Below are 16,412 nucleotides of genomic sequence, written 5' to 3'. Positions count from 1 at the left end.
GTTTCTAAATAATTCTCTTTCCAAATCTGGTAACACTCAAACTAATTATTATAAGAATCAAACAACGCCAAGGGCCCAATCTTTCCTTCACCTTCTTAAGGGGATCATTTTATACTTCAGATGTGAATGCAGGATTGAGTTGAGTCTCCCTTTAGAGAAAATATAGGACCCCTTAACACATTCCAAGCTGTAATTTACAAAAATAAGCAGAATGGATAAAAACAGACTACTAAAGAAAATTAAAGCAGCCACTTTAACCTCAGCAGCAGCATATCCCTTCAACTTAAGAAATAGGAGAGTCACAGCTTCATGTTTCCTTGCAGAGGACCAAATCTGCGGATTTCCATCTCCCTTAAGTGATATTTGAAGATCAGTGTAGATACACCTATTAGCTCTATACATAGCCTTTTGTCTCTTGGGAAAATTTCTTTGGGGAAATCACTGCACCATGCAAAATACTGATTATAAAAGTTAGCCAAGAAAACAAGTATTTAAAAAGTAGGTGAGCCGAGACCGGTTTGGCTCAATGGGTAGAGCGTAGGCTTGGGGACTGAAGGGTCCCGGGTTCGATTCCGGTTCAAGGGCATGTACCTTGGTTGCAGGCATATCCCCAGTAGGGGGTGTGCAAGAGGCAGCTGATCGATGACACTCTCTCTCTCATCGATGTTTCTCTCTCCCTTCCTCTCTGTACAAAATCAATAAAATATATAAAAAGTAGGTGAGTAGCCTTGGTCAGGTAGTTCATCCAGTTGGTTATAGTGTCATCCTGATACATCAAGGTTGTGGGTTTATCCGGGGTCAGGGCACATACAAGAATCAACCAATGAATGCATAAATAAGTGGGACAACAAATCCATGTATCTGTCTATCTCTCTCATTCTCTCGCCCTTCATCTCTCTCTCAAAGCAATAATTTTTTTTTTTTAAAGAAGTGATCTAAGTGCATTATAACATCACCTATGGGTAGACAAAGAAAAAACCACCTAGGATAAATATCAAATAGGATGGCAACCTGTTTTCTGGTAGAAGCAAATGTATATGCTTTAATATGGCCACCAAGTGGTTTTTGTCACTTCCTCAGCTTGCTATAGCTTATCCAAATTGTATTTCATTTTGTACCAGGCTGGCTGTCAAAGATTCAATCAGTGAATTTTAAAGGTTCATTCTCAGTAACATTAGGTAAGAGATCTTCTTTGCCTTTCTTTTTTTTTTTTTTTTTTTTTTTTTTTTTTTTTTTTTTTTTTTTTTTTTTTTTTAATAAGTTTTTATTGTTCATATTATTACAAATGTTCCTTTCCCCCCACCCACCATTGCTCTCCTCCACCAGGTTCCCATCCCACCCTCTGCCCTTTCCCCTCTCCCCATTGTCCTCATCCATAGGTGCACAGTTTATGTTCAGTCTCTTCCCACGCCCCCCTCTCCCCTTTACCCCAAGAATCGTCAGTTCACTCCCCTTCCATACCTCTGATTCTATTATATTCAACAGTTAATATTGTTCATCAGATTTTTTTAATTTCCTTGGTTTTTAGATTCACTTGTTGATAGTTATGTATTTGTTGTTCATAATTTTTATCTTTGTTTACTTTCTCTTCTGAAAGAACCCCCTTCAGCAATTCATATAATTCTGGTTTGGTGGTGATGAACTCCTTTAGCTTTTTTTTATTAGTGAAGCTCTTTATCTGGCCTTCGATTCTGAGTGATAGCTTTGCTGGGTAGATTATTTTTGGCTGTAGGTTCTTGCTATTCATCACCTTGAATATTTCTTGCCATTCCCTTCTGGCCTGCATGGTTTCTGTTGAGAAGTCAGCTGACAATCGTATAGGTGCTCCTTTGTAGGTTACTACCTTCTTTGCTCTTGCTTCTTTTAATATTCTCTCTTTGTCTTTTGCTCTTGGAATTTTAATAATGATGTGTCTCGGTGTGGTCCTCTTTGGATTCCTTTTGTTTGGAGTTCTGTGCGCTTCCTGGACTTGTAAGTCTAATTCTTTCACCAGGTAGGGGAAGTTTTCTGTCACTATTTCTTTCAGTATGTTTTCGATATCTTGCTCTCTCTCATCTTCTGGGACCCCCATAATTCTGATGTTGGTTCGCTTGAAGTTGTCCCAGAGGTTTCTTACATTATCTTCAATTTTCTGGATTCTCTTGCCTTCTAGCTTCTGTGGAGGAGTGTCTTCTGGCTCTTTATGTTCCAAATCTTTGACTTGATTCTTGCGATCTTCCCTTCTGTTTTTAGGACTCAGTAAAATATTTTTTATTTCAGACAATGTATTCTTTATTTCTTGTTGATCCCTTATCATTTCTTGTTGACTCCTTATTAATTCTAGTTGATCTCTTTTCATATCCTCGTAGCCCTTATCCATCTTTTCTAAGAAATTCTTGAAAAAACTTATAAGCGTAGATTTGAACTCTATATCCAGACGCTTTTTGTCCTCCATTTCTTTCGTTTGTGATCTATTTTGTTGTCGCATTTCGCAGTTACAGATGGGACGGGGTTTCAGGGTGGAGCCTGCAGCTTTGGCTTCTGTCAGCCCCGCCCTATGCGGGTCCTTCAGTGCTCGCTGCTGCCAGCGCCTCTGAGAGAAAGGTGCCCTCGATTTTCGCCTGCTGCCAAACAGTCTATGCTCTCCCCTAATGAGCCCGGTATTGGGGTTCAGTTCAGTTGGAAATGGAGTTGGAGGTGGCGTTCAGAGCAGTCTGGAGCCCCAGTCTCCTTCCCGTCAGGGCAATCCCGCTGCACAGCCGACCGTCCCTTCTCTGCGCGCAGTGTGCGCGCCTCCGGGACCTCCTTTCGCCTCTCCCCGGGGTTCCGCCTTACAGCCCGGCTCCCTATGGCTGAGCCTGAGTCCCCGGGGTCTGGCCCAGAACCGGGGTTCAGAGCAGTTGGGGGCCCAGCACAGTCGGAGCTTTTCTCTCCTTTCCGCTCAGGAACGCCCGCCAGGCACTCGGCCTCCCTCCTCTCCGGCTCCGTCCTCTCCGCGCGCCACGTCTCCGTACCTTGGGCTTTTCCAGCTCCTCCGCGCCTCCTTCTGGTTTTCTCCTTGCTTCTCGCTGTAGAATTTCCAGTCAGTCAACCTTCCTGTAGTTCTGGGCAATGTCCGTTTTATATTTTAGTTGTATTTTATTGAAATTGTTGTGTGCGGCTGCGGCTAGGTGTTCACCTGGGCGCAGCCATCTTGGATCCCCTCTTCTTTGCCTTTCAATTTAAATATTATTCATGGAGTTTGAAGGGATAAATTGGTAATAAGTTAAAAACCCCAAATCCAACAAAGGTATACTGTGAATCTATTTTTTTTGCACAATTCTATACTAAGTTTGAGAATTTTTTTTTAAGTATAAGTTTTCTGATCCCTAATAAGTTTTTTTTTAAATATACTTTATCGCCGGGACCGGTTTGGCTCAGTGGATAGAGCGTCGGCTTGGGGACTGAAAGGTCCCGGGTTCGATTCCGGTCAAGGGCATGTACCTTGGTTGCGGGCATATCCCCGGAAGGGGGTGTGCAAGGGGCGGCTGATCGATGACTCTCTCTCATCGATGTTTCTAACTCTGTATCTCTCTCCCTTCCTCTCTGTACAAAATCAATAAAATATATTTTTTTTAAAAAAATAGCTCTTGCCCTAAAGAGCAAGAAGTTTAAAATATACTTTATTGATTTTTTATAGAGAGGAAGAGAGAGGGATAGAGAGTTAGAAACATCGATGAGAGAGAATCATCGATCAGCTGCCTTTTGCACACCCCCTACTGGGGATATGCCTGCAACCAAGGTACATGCCCTTGACCGGAATCGAACCCGGGATCTTTCAGTCCGCAGGCTGACGCTCTATCCACTGAGCCAAACCAGTTTTGGCCCTAATAAGTTTTCACGAGATAGTTTCCTATCTCATCATCCCTATTCTTTAAAATACTGTACTTGCTTTCTAAACTGCTCCTTATTGGTTAGAGATTCAATACTTCCATGCAAAAAAAAACATTAATCTAGCAAAACTGTAAAATACCTGCAGCTTATCAATTCTGTCAACACTAAACTCCAGTTAGAACAGTCTCTGAAAATTAAACCTAAATTTCAAGAATAAACTCCCAATCACTTCAATTAATATTTATCCAGGAATGTCCTTCTAGTTGCTAAATGAGATGCTGTCCAATTCATGAACTGTTTAATCAAGGCAATTCGATCTTTTAAAAAAAATTTTTTATGCTGACAAAAAATTGATATTTATCCCTTCAGACATTCTAGCTAATCAACATTAACATAAATCTGGTCTAAACACCTTTGGTGAAAAATGCCCAGTTAAAACAAGTTCACCATAAAATTGCCACTCAACACAGACATGCAGACGACACACAAATTCACACCCTTTGCTTCTATAAAAAATTTGAGGTTTTCTATCATCAACTGATCATTTTCTTCTTCATTAAAAATCTATAAAGGATTCCTGATTTTGGCTGAGGCTGAGTGCTGCATCCTTCAGAAAGAAGAGACTCGTAAGTTGTAGAAGCAAAAGAACTCAAAAGAGAAAAATATAATTTAAATTGTAATACTACAATCGTTAAAATTCATAAAGTTGGGAGGAAGGGGCTTTAAAAAAATAAACGAATTAAAATTCATCTGGGTATTTTTTGGTTTTTGTACTCGAAGGAACCGCTGAGCTAAAGCCAGCCCTATTTTTTGGTTTTTGATAGCCAAAACTAATTCCTCTGAGAACTTATGGATATAAGAAGCAGACTGGTGGAGAAACAGATAAGTTTCAGTACCGCAAGGTAAGTTTGCTCCCTCTAGTTAGGAGTCTCCAACAGGGTTTAGTACTACACAAGACCGGGGAAAATGTACTCGGGAAGAGACTTTAGCAGAGTTAATCAATCACTAACAACTAACAGGATTTCCTTTAACCACCATTTGTCGGGGGCTCTCCCTCTTCCCACGAGCACCTTCTGCCTTTTCAAACAGTTTTTGCTGATTAAGGTAGTCCCGAGAAGGAAAATGAAGACAGCTTTTAATAGACAGGGATGCAGTACAGTTCCAAAAACACTCTAAGCTTTTTCTCTTTCTTTTTTTGCGGTTCACTGCGTCAGATGCCACATTAGAAAGGCTCCTCTTTTTTCCTCTATTATTTTACTACGCGACCGACATCGACATCAGTAAAAAGAGATGAGGGGCTCTTACTTCCCATTCCATTTCTTCTCAAGGTTAAGTCGGCAGAAGTCAGGATTGCGTTAGTAAAAGCGCGCGCGCACGCGCGCGCGCGCGCACACACACACACACACACACACACACACACACACACACACACACACACACACACCTTGAACCCTAGAAGGGAGGTGAGGTTCGCTCTGCAGCGCTCGGTGGGGCTCCGGCTCCGCCCCTCCCGCCTGGGGTAGCTCAACTCTCCGGGCGGGGACGCCCCGCCCGAGAGGATGAAAGAGAAGGGGCTTCCAGCGGTCTTGGCGGGGGAGGGGGCGGCTGCTCCGGGTGCCTGGCGCTCCGAGCGCAGCACTCCGAGGTGCGCCGGCACCCCCTCCCCCAGTCTGAGACCGCTAGTCCCGCTTCGCCGCCGGAAGCCAGCCCCGCCCCCTCAACTCCATCCCGGCCCTCCAAGAGCCCCCTCCCGTCCTCACAACCAATGGCGAGCCAGGGAGCCAGAAGAGCGACTCGCAAAGCAGCCAACTGGGGAGGCCCACTGGGAGGTCAGCTGCCGGGGATAGGCCAACTACCTGCGGCCCCGGCCCGGGCCCGGCTCCTCTTTGTTAGAGCTGCCCCCATCTCCCAGGACCCCCACCTCAAAGCCCGGAGTGTAGTATCCCATAGCTGGGCCAAGTGATGCCCCACCTCTTCTCCCGCTCCCCTGCCCACTAACCACCCAGGCGGTACCCTAGAGTGCCTCAGACTTCCACAGCAACAGCCACCTGGTGACACACGACAGTAAAAAAAAAAAAAAAAAAAAAATGCTCCCCAGGTCTATATGCCTCGCCCTTCTTTTCTCATTCTAATCATAACCGTGTATAGATTTAGGTTTGCTTATTAGGTCAGCTACACACATCAATCAATTAAGGGGTGCGGGGCATATTGGGAAGGTATGTATCTGGAAGGTATGTTGGTGGGAGAAGAGGGAATATATTAAATCATCTGCAAAAAAGAAACACCACAAACACACACAGTTGACCCAGTTCAGACACAAGACATCTACATTCAATTAAATCCAAGCTAACCACTCTCTTGAGTAAAACCAGGAAACAAACCTCTTAAGACTTGTTCAAGCCATCCACCTAATATGTGAAAAACCCTCAGCAATTGCCAGGCCACGACATAGCAGGCAGGTTGCATCAATACATCAATCACAAATGCCAACGTTAGGGACATAACACTGCTGGAATAAAATATGCTAAGGATTGTAGGATATTTTCTTAGGCATAGTGGGGCTCACTTAAGATACAAGAGAAATGGGTATTGGGAAAAGCCAGCTATTACCACCAATATGATCATTTTCATCCAGAGTTCTGGCAACTAATATTATATATGTAAATCACTATAATCCCCCTTTAGTTCCCCAAGTACTACAATAATAATAATACAAAAATACTTCAAATTTAGTAGCCTTTTATTTTTTTAATATATTTTTATTGATTTCAGCAAGGAAGGGAGAGAGAGAGAAACATCAATGATGAGAAGGAACCATTGATAAGCTGCCTCCTGCACGCCCCCCACTGGGGATTGAGCCCACAACCAAGGCATGTGCCTTTGGCCAGAATCGAATCTGGGACTCTTCAGTCCGCAACCTGACGCTCTATCCACTGAGCCAAACCTTAGGGCTGACATATGAAGTTTTGAAGCTGGTTGCCAATACAACAAAACAGCATACATATCAAATCACATATATATCAACATATGTGTAACTCCATCTTTTGAAGAAGAAAAAAATCCGCATTATTAACCAGTATACCTGGTATATGTCTATAGGGTCCAAGAAGATATATAGATGTGTATACATACACTAATAAGTCAACAGTTGTTACCACTGAGAGAAAGATAGGAGGGGAAGGGAAGAAAAAAGGAGAAAAAATTTTAATATTTGATTTGATCTTTTAAAAAATAAAAAATATGCATTTTTATAATTTTAATAGATTTGTTGACTAATACAATTATAGATTATTTTTATAGTTTTTAAACTTTCTATATTGAATATGTCTTATTTTTATTTATTTATTTAAAGATGTATTTTTTTATTGATTTCAGTGAGGAAAGGAGAAAGAGATAGAAACATCAATGATGAGAGAGAATCATTGATGGCCTGCCTCCTGCATGTCCCACACTGGGGATTGAGCTAGAAATCTGGGCATGTGCCCTGACCAGAATTGAACTGTGATCTCCTGGTTCCTAAGTCAACACTAACCACCGAGCCATACCGGCCAGGTTGTCTTATTTTTATAATCAGTAAAAGATGTTAAAAGGAAGAGGGAGAGGGGGAGGGGGAGGAGAAAAGGAGGGAGAGAAGGAGGGAGAGGGAATCCAACCACAGGATACACTCTAATCACTGAACAAACTGGCCAGGGCTCCCTAATGAAATTTATACCAAGAAAACAAAACAAAACAAAACAAAAAACTGCCCTACCAGGTTTGGCTCAGTGGATAGAGTGTCAGCCTGAGGACCAAAGGGCACATATTTTGGTTGCAGGCTCCTCCCTGGACTGAACCCAGGTCACGGCTCATGCAGCAGGCAACCAATTGATGTGTTTGTCTCATATTGATGTTTCTCTCTGTCTTTCCATCTCTCTTCCACTCTCCCTAAAAATCAATGGAAAAACATCCTCGGGTGAGAATTAACAAAAAAACAAAACAAAACACAAAAGCAAAAACAGGTGCCTTTGACACTTCATTGACTCCAATCAAATAAATATAGTTTTTAGTAGCTCTGCATAACAAAGACAAAACCATAATAATGATCTATAAAGAAGCTGAACACTATTAAAAAGGCATTTCTCCCATAAAAACCTGAAAACCCACAATTGTTAAAAAAAAATTTTAAGTTAATGCTGCCCAGCTAGTGATGCTCAGTAGTTGGGCATCCCAGGAGGTCATGGTTCAATTCCTAGTCAGGGCACATGCATGGGTTGCATGCTCAATTCCAGGTGAGGGCCATATAGGAGGCAGCCTATTAATGATTCTCTATCATCATTGATGTTTCTCTCTCCCCATCTCCCTTCCTATTTCTAAAATCAATTTAAAAAACAAACTTTTCAGTTTAGAAAAATTAAAATTAAAAAGGCAATGCTTTGCTGAAACCGGTTTGGCTCAGTGGATAGAGCATCGGTCTGCGGACTGAAGGGTCCCAGGTTCAATTCCAGTCAAGGGCATGTATCCTGGTTGCGGGCACATCCCCAGTGGGGGATGCGCAAGAGCAGCTGATCAATGTTTTTCTCTCATCGATGTTCCTAACTCTCTATCCCTCTCTCTTCCTCTCTGTAAAAAATCAATAAAATATATTTAGAAAAAAAAAAAAGGCAATGCTTTGAACTATTATTTCAATATAGCAAGGCGTCCTTTAAGTTTTTTAAACTGGCTGCACTTTCTCTTTCAGACACTAGAGGGAACTGTAAAATCCATTCATAGTGTCTTTAAAGAATTCAAGTTTTTCATTCATTCACTCACAACATATTTATTTCATTCCTATATAGCAGGAACTCTAGTAGACCCCAAAGATAGGAAACGAAAACAACCAAGATGAAGATGACACAGAAAAAGGAGATGAAGCAGATGACGACTAAGAAGAAGAGGAGGAAGAGGAGGGAGGAGAAGAAAAAGCTAGTCCCTGTCTTTAAGGCACTTAGTAAGAGGAGACACAGCAGTTAAAAAAAAAAAAAAAAAAAAAGGTCAAATTATAACAAAGAGTGCACGTGATGCCCTAGCCAGTTTGACTCAGTGGATAGAGCCTCTGTCTGCTGACAGAAAGGTCCAGGTTCGATTCCAGCCAAGGCCACATGCCCAGATTGCAGGCTTGAGGGGCGCGTGCAGAAGGCAGCCATTCAGTGATTCTCACCATTGATGTTTCTCTCTCTCTCTCCCTCTCTCTTTTTCTCTGAAATCAATAAATAATAAATAATAATAATAATAATAATAATAATGCCTGGCCAATTTGGTTCAGTGGATAGAGTGGTGGCCTTTGGACCAAAGAGTCCCAGGTTCGATTCTGGTCAAGGGCACACACCCAGATTTCAGGCTTGATCCCCAGTTTAGGAAATGCAAATCAATGATTCTCATTATTGATGTTTCTCTCTCCCTCTCCCTTCCTTAAAATCAGGGGTCCTCAAACTTTTTAAAGTGGGGACCAGATCACGGTCCCTCAGAGAGCTGGAGGGCCGGACTATATGAACTACTAATTCCTACTGTAACACCTCAGCTGCGCTCACTGCCCAAAAAACCTGGCGGGCCGGATCAGACTCCTCTGCGGGCCGCATGTGGCCCGCGGGCCGTAGTTTGAAGACGCCTGCTTAAAATCAATAAAAATATATTTTTAAAAATAATAAAATAAAAAAGAATGCACATGAGAACCAAACCTCAACTTTTGTAAGACTGCCAGTTTGAGGCAGGACAGGAGAAGCATTTCTGGCAGAGGGAGGAAAAAAATTACATGTACATACATGTAATAATTCACACTAGATAAACCAGCTTATTCAAACTGGCTTATTCTATTAACTATCTCCCCTACCTTAATCTAAATGAAAATAACCTACACCCGTTATCTATAGAAAATAAAGATATAAGGCCTTATTGGGTGGGAAAGATTTTTTAAAAAACATTTTTATTGATTTCAGAGAGGAAGGGAGAGAGGGAGAGAGATAGAAACATGATGAGAAAATCATTAATCGGCTGCCTCCTGCATGCCCCATACTAGGGATTGAGCCCACAACCTGAGCATGTGCCCTTGGCCAAAATCGAACCTGGGACCTTTCAGTTCACAGGCAGAGGCACTGAGCAAAACCAGCTAAGGCTAGGTGGGGAAGATTTGCTAAAATATATAGTTGGCTAAATTTCAAAATCAATTTTACACAATATTAAAAGTTTGAAGGTAACATACAATTGGAGTTAAGACTGCTTACATGATGATAAAAATTCTCACTTAAAATCAGAATAAATTATGCTACACCCACCTAAAAAAGTGTGACTGTCCAGCCGGTGTGGTTCAGTGGTTGAGCATTAACCCAGGAAACAAGAGGTCATTGTTTGATTACAGTCAGGTCAGATGCCTGAGGTTGCAGGCTCAATCCCCAGTTGGGGCATGCAGGAGGCAGCCAATCAATGTTTCTCATCAATGTTTCTTTCTACCTCTCCCTTCCTCTTTCTCTAAAAACAAAAATCAATTAAAAGAAAAACATTTTTTTAATATATTTTATTGCTTTTTTACAGAGAGAAAGGGAGAGGGATAGAGAGTTAGAAACATCTATCAGCTGCTTCCTGCACGCCCCCTACTGGGGATGTGCCCACAAACAAGGTACATGCCCTTGACCGGAATCGAACCTGGGACCCCTCAGTCCAAACGCTCTATCCACCGAGCCAAACCGGTCTCGGCTAAAAAAAAAAAAAAAATTTTTTTTAAATAAAATAAAAAGAATGTGTCAAGGGTAAATGAGTAAATCTAAATTTCCTAAATGTACTCTGCCTTATACAAAGTAAGTTTCCAAGTTAGGAAAGAGAAGTACTCTGATAATTAACTTTCACTCTTGCCTTTGAAAAGCCTGCATAAAGAGACATGTTGGTTGGCAAATCATTTACACACCTAAATAATTCAAGCCTACGTTGGAAAGACGAAGGATTTAACTCATTAGTCAACAAAGCCAAATATCAACAGTACAATGGCTGAAATTTCTTTTGAGAGCCAAACTTTTTAAACTTAAACTTTTTCTAACGCCACTTCTTTAAAATAGACTCGCCCAGGCCGTGGTCTTTTATGGAAAAGCCACACTCTAGGAGCCAAAGAGCAGCATGTGGCTCGTGAGCTGCAGTTTGCAGACCATGGGTTTAACTGATAAACTAGAATTAAAGGTCAAAGTCACCATAAGGGAAATGGTAACATCTGTGTGGTGTATTTTTCCCTAATCCTCAAATGACTGTTTCATCATTTGCTATGGTTTGGGATGTTTGGATTGTGGGTGTCAGGGTGGGGAGTTGATGAGAAGGAACAAGTTGTTAATTTCTCACACTGATGAGGTATACATGGTAGAAATACTAAAAGCCAACATCCTAAAAAAGTTTCAAACACATACAAAATGAGACGGCAAACCTGTGAATCAAGTATGATTTGGCAATTTTAAACAAGAGCCAATTCTCTTCTTGTGCCAAAGCCAATGGCTTCTCCTGCAGATAAAATGGCACAGTTCCTGAAAAAGCCCTGGACACTGTTTCCCCACAATCCTATAATCTGTCAGAAGACAGAAAACAAAAAGAAGGCTTTGCCAGCCAGAAAAGCAAATTATAACCAATACAGAGCCAACACTTTACTTCAGACAGAAGGAGCTTTTCTATGCATCTTTGGAAGGAGGGAGACAAAAGAAGCAGCTTACTATTGCTCAAATAACCAAGGCAAACATTTTAAACAAATACCACGTTGAATAAGTAGTTGATGCAATCACCTGCTTTCTCACTTCTTATTCACAGTCTTAAAGAATCTTTACAACATTTACGAAGAAGAGTTCATGGCCACAAAAATACAAAGAACTTTTACAAGTCAATTAAAAAAAGGATATAACCAAAGAAGGAAATTTTCAAAGGGCATTAATTAGTAGTCATAGAAGAAATACACAAGAGCAAATATTACATATATTCCACATTGTTAGGAAATGGTGGAAAGTACTTTTACCATATAGTACTAAAGGTATTTTTGACTTGATAGTACTGCTATCTGCAAGCTTCCAGAGAAATCTTGGCTACTGATTAATAAGTAAAACAAAAATAGATATGGGTGCATAAAATCGTGTTATACACTTTAAATATCTTACTATTTTTTCAGTTATACTTTAATAAAGTTGGGAGGGAGAAGATAAGGGTGCCTAGCACAAACAATACATTCCTAAAAATATTTTTTAAGATACGAGTTTTGTGAAACACCTAATATGGGAAGAAAAATGTTAAGTAGAATGCATACAAGAAAACTACAAACCAAATCCAAAGGAACTAAAATCAAAATATGAGTTCAGCCAGCAAATATACTAAAATTAGCATGATACAGAAAAGATTAGCATGGCCCCTGCGCAATAGGATGACGTAAAAAAAAAAATATATATATATATATATATATATATATATATATATATATATATGTAATGAATCTTTAGGTATGAGCATAAAACAGCTGAAGCTGGTACACAATAAACATGGCAGATGATGGAAGTAAGTAATGTCAAGTCTAAATATACAACCATAGAAGTAATGCACCTCCAAAAAGGAAGCTTACTCAACTGTCTTTATTATGGAAGCAGGCCATTCAGGGACCCCTTTATTTTACACCAAATGCAAAATAAAAGCAAATAATGCCCGGTACTGCAAAGCAAGTATAGTCTTCCCATCAAAGAGGAAAAGAAACCTAAGACTTTTACTTGTCCTTGATACAAAAAGATAATGGATTGTGAAAGAACTTAAATTCCAGAAAAAAAATTCAATTCCAACCTATGTAAAGCTAAGAACTTCATGTCACTTTGTTCTAAAATCAGCAATACACAGGTCCCTATTGAAAATACAATACAGCCCTAGCCAGTTTGGCTCAGTGGATAGAGCATCAGCCTGCAGACTGAAGGGTCCCAGGTTGGATTCCAGTCAAGGCCACATGCCCAGGTCCCGAGCCTGATCCCTGGAGGGGGCCCTGCATGCAGAAGGCAGCCAATCAATGGTTCTCTCTCATCATTGATGTTTCTATCTCTCTCTCTGTCTCCCTTCCTGAAATCAATAAAAATATGTATTTAAAAAAAAAATAGAATACAGCCCAGCAGGTGTGGCCCACTGGTTGAGCATTGACCTATGAACCAGGAAGTCACGGTTTGATTCCTGGTCAGGGCACATGCCCAGGTTATGGGCTTGATATGTTTCTATCACTCTCTCCCTCTCCCTTCCTCTCTAAAATCAATAAAAATATTATTTAAAAAAAATAAAAAATACAATGCATAAGATCTCAACTGAACAAGTTCAAGTTCTGAGCATGCCAGCAGACTACTGCTTAACCATTTCAGTTTTTTATCAGTTTTATACATCAAAAGAATCACATCCCAATTTTTCTCTGTTAATGCCACTTTAGAAGCTAAGAAAAATTTAGTTCATGAGATTCAAATATCAAGCATTTTTTAAGTACACCACATCACCCATTCTATATTTAGACTCAGGTATGGAACAAGAAGTGCTAGCTTTGCTTGTAATGGCACCATGTCCCTTGTCAAAGCCTAATTACAACCATCACCTAGGTGTCTATATGGTGTCGCCTAAAATATAAAAAGCCCTTTTCAATGCTTTTTTTGTTAGTGGTTCTACTGATTGGCTGTGATGCTTTAAATATACTATCTAATAAAAGAGTGATATATAAATTGACCATACGTCTGCTACAGTCATGACCACCAGCCAATCAGGAGCAAGTATGCAAATTAAGCCAGCCAATATGGCTGTGGCCGTGGAGGGAGCAGGAGGCTTGGGTTTTCTCCGCAATGGAGGAAGCCAAGCTTTCTGCCTGCCCTGGTCTGCCTTGGCCTCTGTTTAAGGCTACAAAGTTTTAATTATAGAAGATAAATATTACCGAAACCGGTTTGGCTCAGTGGTAGAGTGTCGGTCTGCGGAATGAAAGGTCTCTGGTTCAATTCCGGTCTAGGGCATGTACATTGGTTGTGGGCACATCCCTGGTAGGCAGTGTGCAAGAGGCAGCTGATCAATGTTACTCTCTCATCGATGTTTCTAGCTCTCTATCCACCCCCTCTCCTCCTCTCTGTAAAAAATCAATAAAATATATTTAACCCTTTGCACTCCAAACCATTCTGGACATTGGCTACCAGCTACTCGATGCTACTTTGCGGCGGACACGTGCGTTGAATTAACTCAATTCCCCGTAATCACTAATAAACTGCAACGTCCCCTGAGAGGGGACATCCGAGTGATATGCTAGAATTCCGATGTCCCCTGAGAGGGGACAGCGGAGTGCAAAGGGTTAAAAAAAAGAAGATAAATATCAACAAAAATGGCTGCAGCCATGGAGAGAGAAGGAGGCTTGATTTGCCCCCCACCCCCCATGGAAGAAGCCAAGTTTCCACAGCCCTGGCCTGCTTTGGCCTCCGCTTAAGACTACAAAGTTTCAATTATAGAAGATAAATAAATCCCAACAAAAATGGCTGTGGCCAAGGAGCGAGAATGAGACTTGGCTCCATTCAAGGCTACAAAGTCTCAATTATAGAAGATAAATAAATCCCAGATACCAGGGCCTCCACTTAGGTCATTGCGGGGCGTGGCCGGCCTGCAAACCACCACAGGCCCCTTGCCTAGGCCACCCAATGCCCCAAAGGAACCCTCACCCTGATCCGGGACACCCTTCAGGGCAAACGACCTGGCCCCCACCCATGCACCAGGCCTCTATCCTATCTAATAAAAGAGTATTATGCAAATTGACCATCACTCCAACACATAAGATGGCTGCCCCATGTGGTCAAAGATGACTACCCCCATGTGGACACAAGATGGCCAGCAGGGGAGGGCAGTTTGGAGGGACCAATCTGCAAGGAAGAGCAGTTATAGGCAGTTAGGCCAGCAGGGGAGGGCAGTTGGGAGGGACCAGGCCTGCAAGAGAAGGCAGTTGGGGGCAATCAAGCCTGTAGGGGAGAGCAGTTAGGGGTGACCAGGCCGACAGAGGAGGGAAGTTGGGGGCGACCAGGGACCAGGCCTGCAGGGGAGAGCAGCTAGGGGAGACCAGGCCAGCAGGGGAGGGAAGTTAGGGGCAAACAGGCTGGCAGAGGAGCAATTAGGCATCAATCAGGCTGTCAGGGAAGTGGTTAGGGAGTGATCAGGCTGGTAGGCAGAAGTGGTTAGGGGCAATCAGGAAGGCAGGCAGGCGAGCAGTTGGGAGCCAGCAGTCCTGGATTGTGAGAGGAATCCAAGATTGGAGAGGGTGCATGCTGGGCTAAGAACAACGCCCCCCCCCCAAAAAAAGCATAAATTTCATACATGGGGCCCCTAGTAGTTAATAAATCAACCCACTAGTCCTTTAAACATTCAGTATTATAACTGGCATGACGAACCAAAAAACCAAGATGGTAAAAATTCTAGTGATTTGAATCCTCCGAAGTGATATTATAAAAAAAATTTTGGAATTATTCTCTTTAATAAAAAATTGTTTTATTATGAATCCATAATTGTTACATTCTAGAAATTGGGGTAGCAATATCTTTTCCCAAATCCTGAACTATATTTATAAAAATACATCACCTTTCTCAAAAGGAATTTAAGGCCTCTAACAAACAGGATGTTGCTAATTTTCACAACATCCCAATAAAGAACTATTAGCATTTATATCACACTTGCCAAAGTGTTTTACAATTATTTTCATTAACAGTCATGCCTCACAACTACTCACTGAGCTAACCTGGTCCTGTTATCCTCATTGACAGCTGAGAAAACTGATGCATCTATGGCAAGATCAAGGTCAAGCCAGGGTGCTTTTCCAAGACCAGGGACCTAACTCTTTTTTTTTTTTTTTTTTAATATATTTCATTGATTTTTTTTTTTTTTTTTAAGAGAGAGAGAGAGAGGAAGGGAGAGAGTTAGAAACATCGATGAGAGAGAAATATTTCTCAGCTGCCTCCTGCACACCTCCTATTAGGGATGTGCCCACAGCCTAGGTACATGCCCTTGACCAGAATCGAACCTGGGACCTTTCAGTCCCCAGGCCGACGCTCTAGCCACTGAGCCAAACCAGTTAGGGCAGGGGACCTAACTCTTAAAAACAATCTCACTCTGGCCAATCTGAGCAGGCTTTTTACTAGAACACAGTGTAGCTTCGGGTACAGAACATGTATAATTTGCATGCATAAAAAGCCTGCTTGGATTGGCTGAGTTAGAGAGGCGGTCTATTAACTTGGACATTCAGAATATTGTGGCAGGAGACATCCTTAATATTCTTAGAGGTTGTGTATTATAGCTTCCAGGTGAGTGTGGATTTTCAGATTTGGGAAGACATTGTTGCCTCGGAAGTGGGGGGTAGTCTTATACAGCGAATATAGGCCTAAGCCTGTTTTAACTGTAAAATTAGGGATCATCTTATACGCCGGAAAATATGGTATGTGTATTGGTTTTGGGCACATCCCCAGTGGGTGATGTGCAGGAGGTGGCTGGTTGATGTTTATCTCTCATCGATGTTTCTGGCTCTCTGTCCCTCTCCCTTCCTCACAGTAAAAAATCAATAA

The 16,412-nt window shown here is 41.7% G+C and overlaps 1 protein-coding gene and 1 non-coding gene across 3 annotated transcripts in view; one reads left to right on the top strand and one right to left on the bottom strand.

Moving 5' to 3' along the window:
* FAM222B (family with sequence similarity 222 member B) overlaps positions 1-16,412 on the bottom strand; it is a 54,744-nt gene that overhangs the window by 31,701 nt on the left and 6,631 nt on the right. Inside the window, exon 1 of one of the 2 annotated variants that reach the window (XM_036408743.2) lies at positions 5,297-5,532. The exons of the other annotated variant lie outside the window; for it this stretch is intronic. The gene's annotated coding sequence lies outside the window, so the exon portion shown is untranslated. Of the gene's footprint in view, positions 1-5,296; positions 5,533-16,412 lie in introns of those variants that run through there. 2 annotated transcript variants of the gene reach the window in all.
* Positions 12,173-12,279, top strand: LOC118702618. The gene has a single exon (XR_004982780.1). It is a non-coding gene; the product is annotated as a U6 spliceosomal RNA (small nuclear RNA).

Source organism: Pipistrellus kuhlii, unplaced genomic scaffold (assembly GCF_014108245.1).
Source record: "Pipistrellus kuhlii isolate mPipKuh1 unplaced genomic scaffold, mPipKuh1.p scaffold_m20_p_39, whole genome shotgun sequence".
NCBI classification, from domain to species: Eukaryota; Metazoa; Chordata; class Mammalia; order Chiroptera; family Vespertilionidae; genus Pipistrellus; species Pipistrellus kuhlii.
Note: the sequence above shows the minus strand (reverse complement) of the source record. Positions and strands in the feature narration are given on the sequence as shown.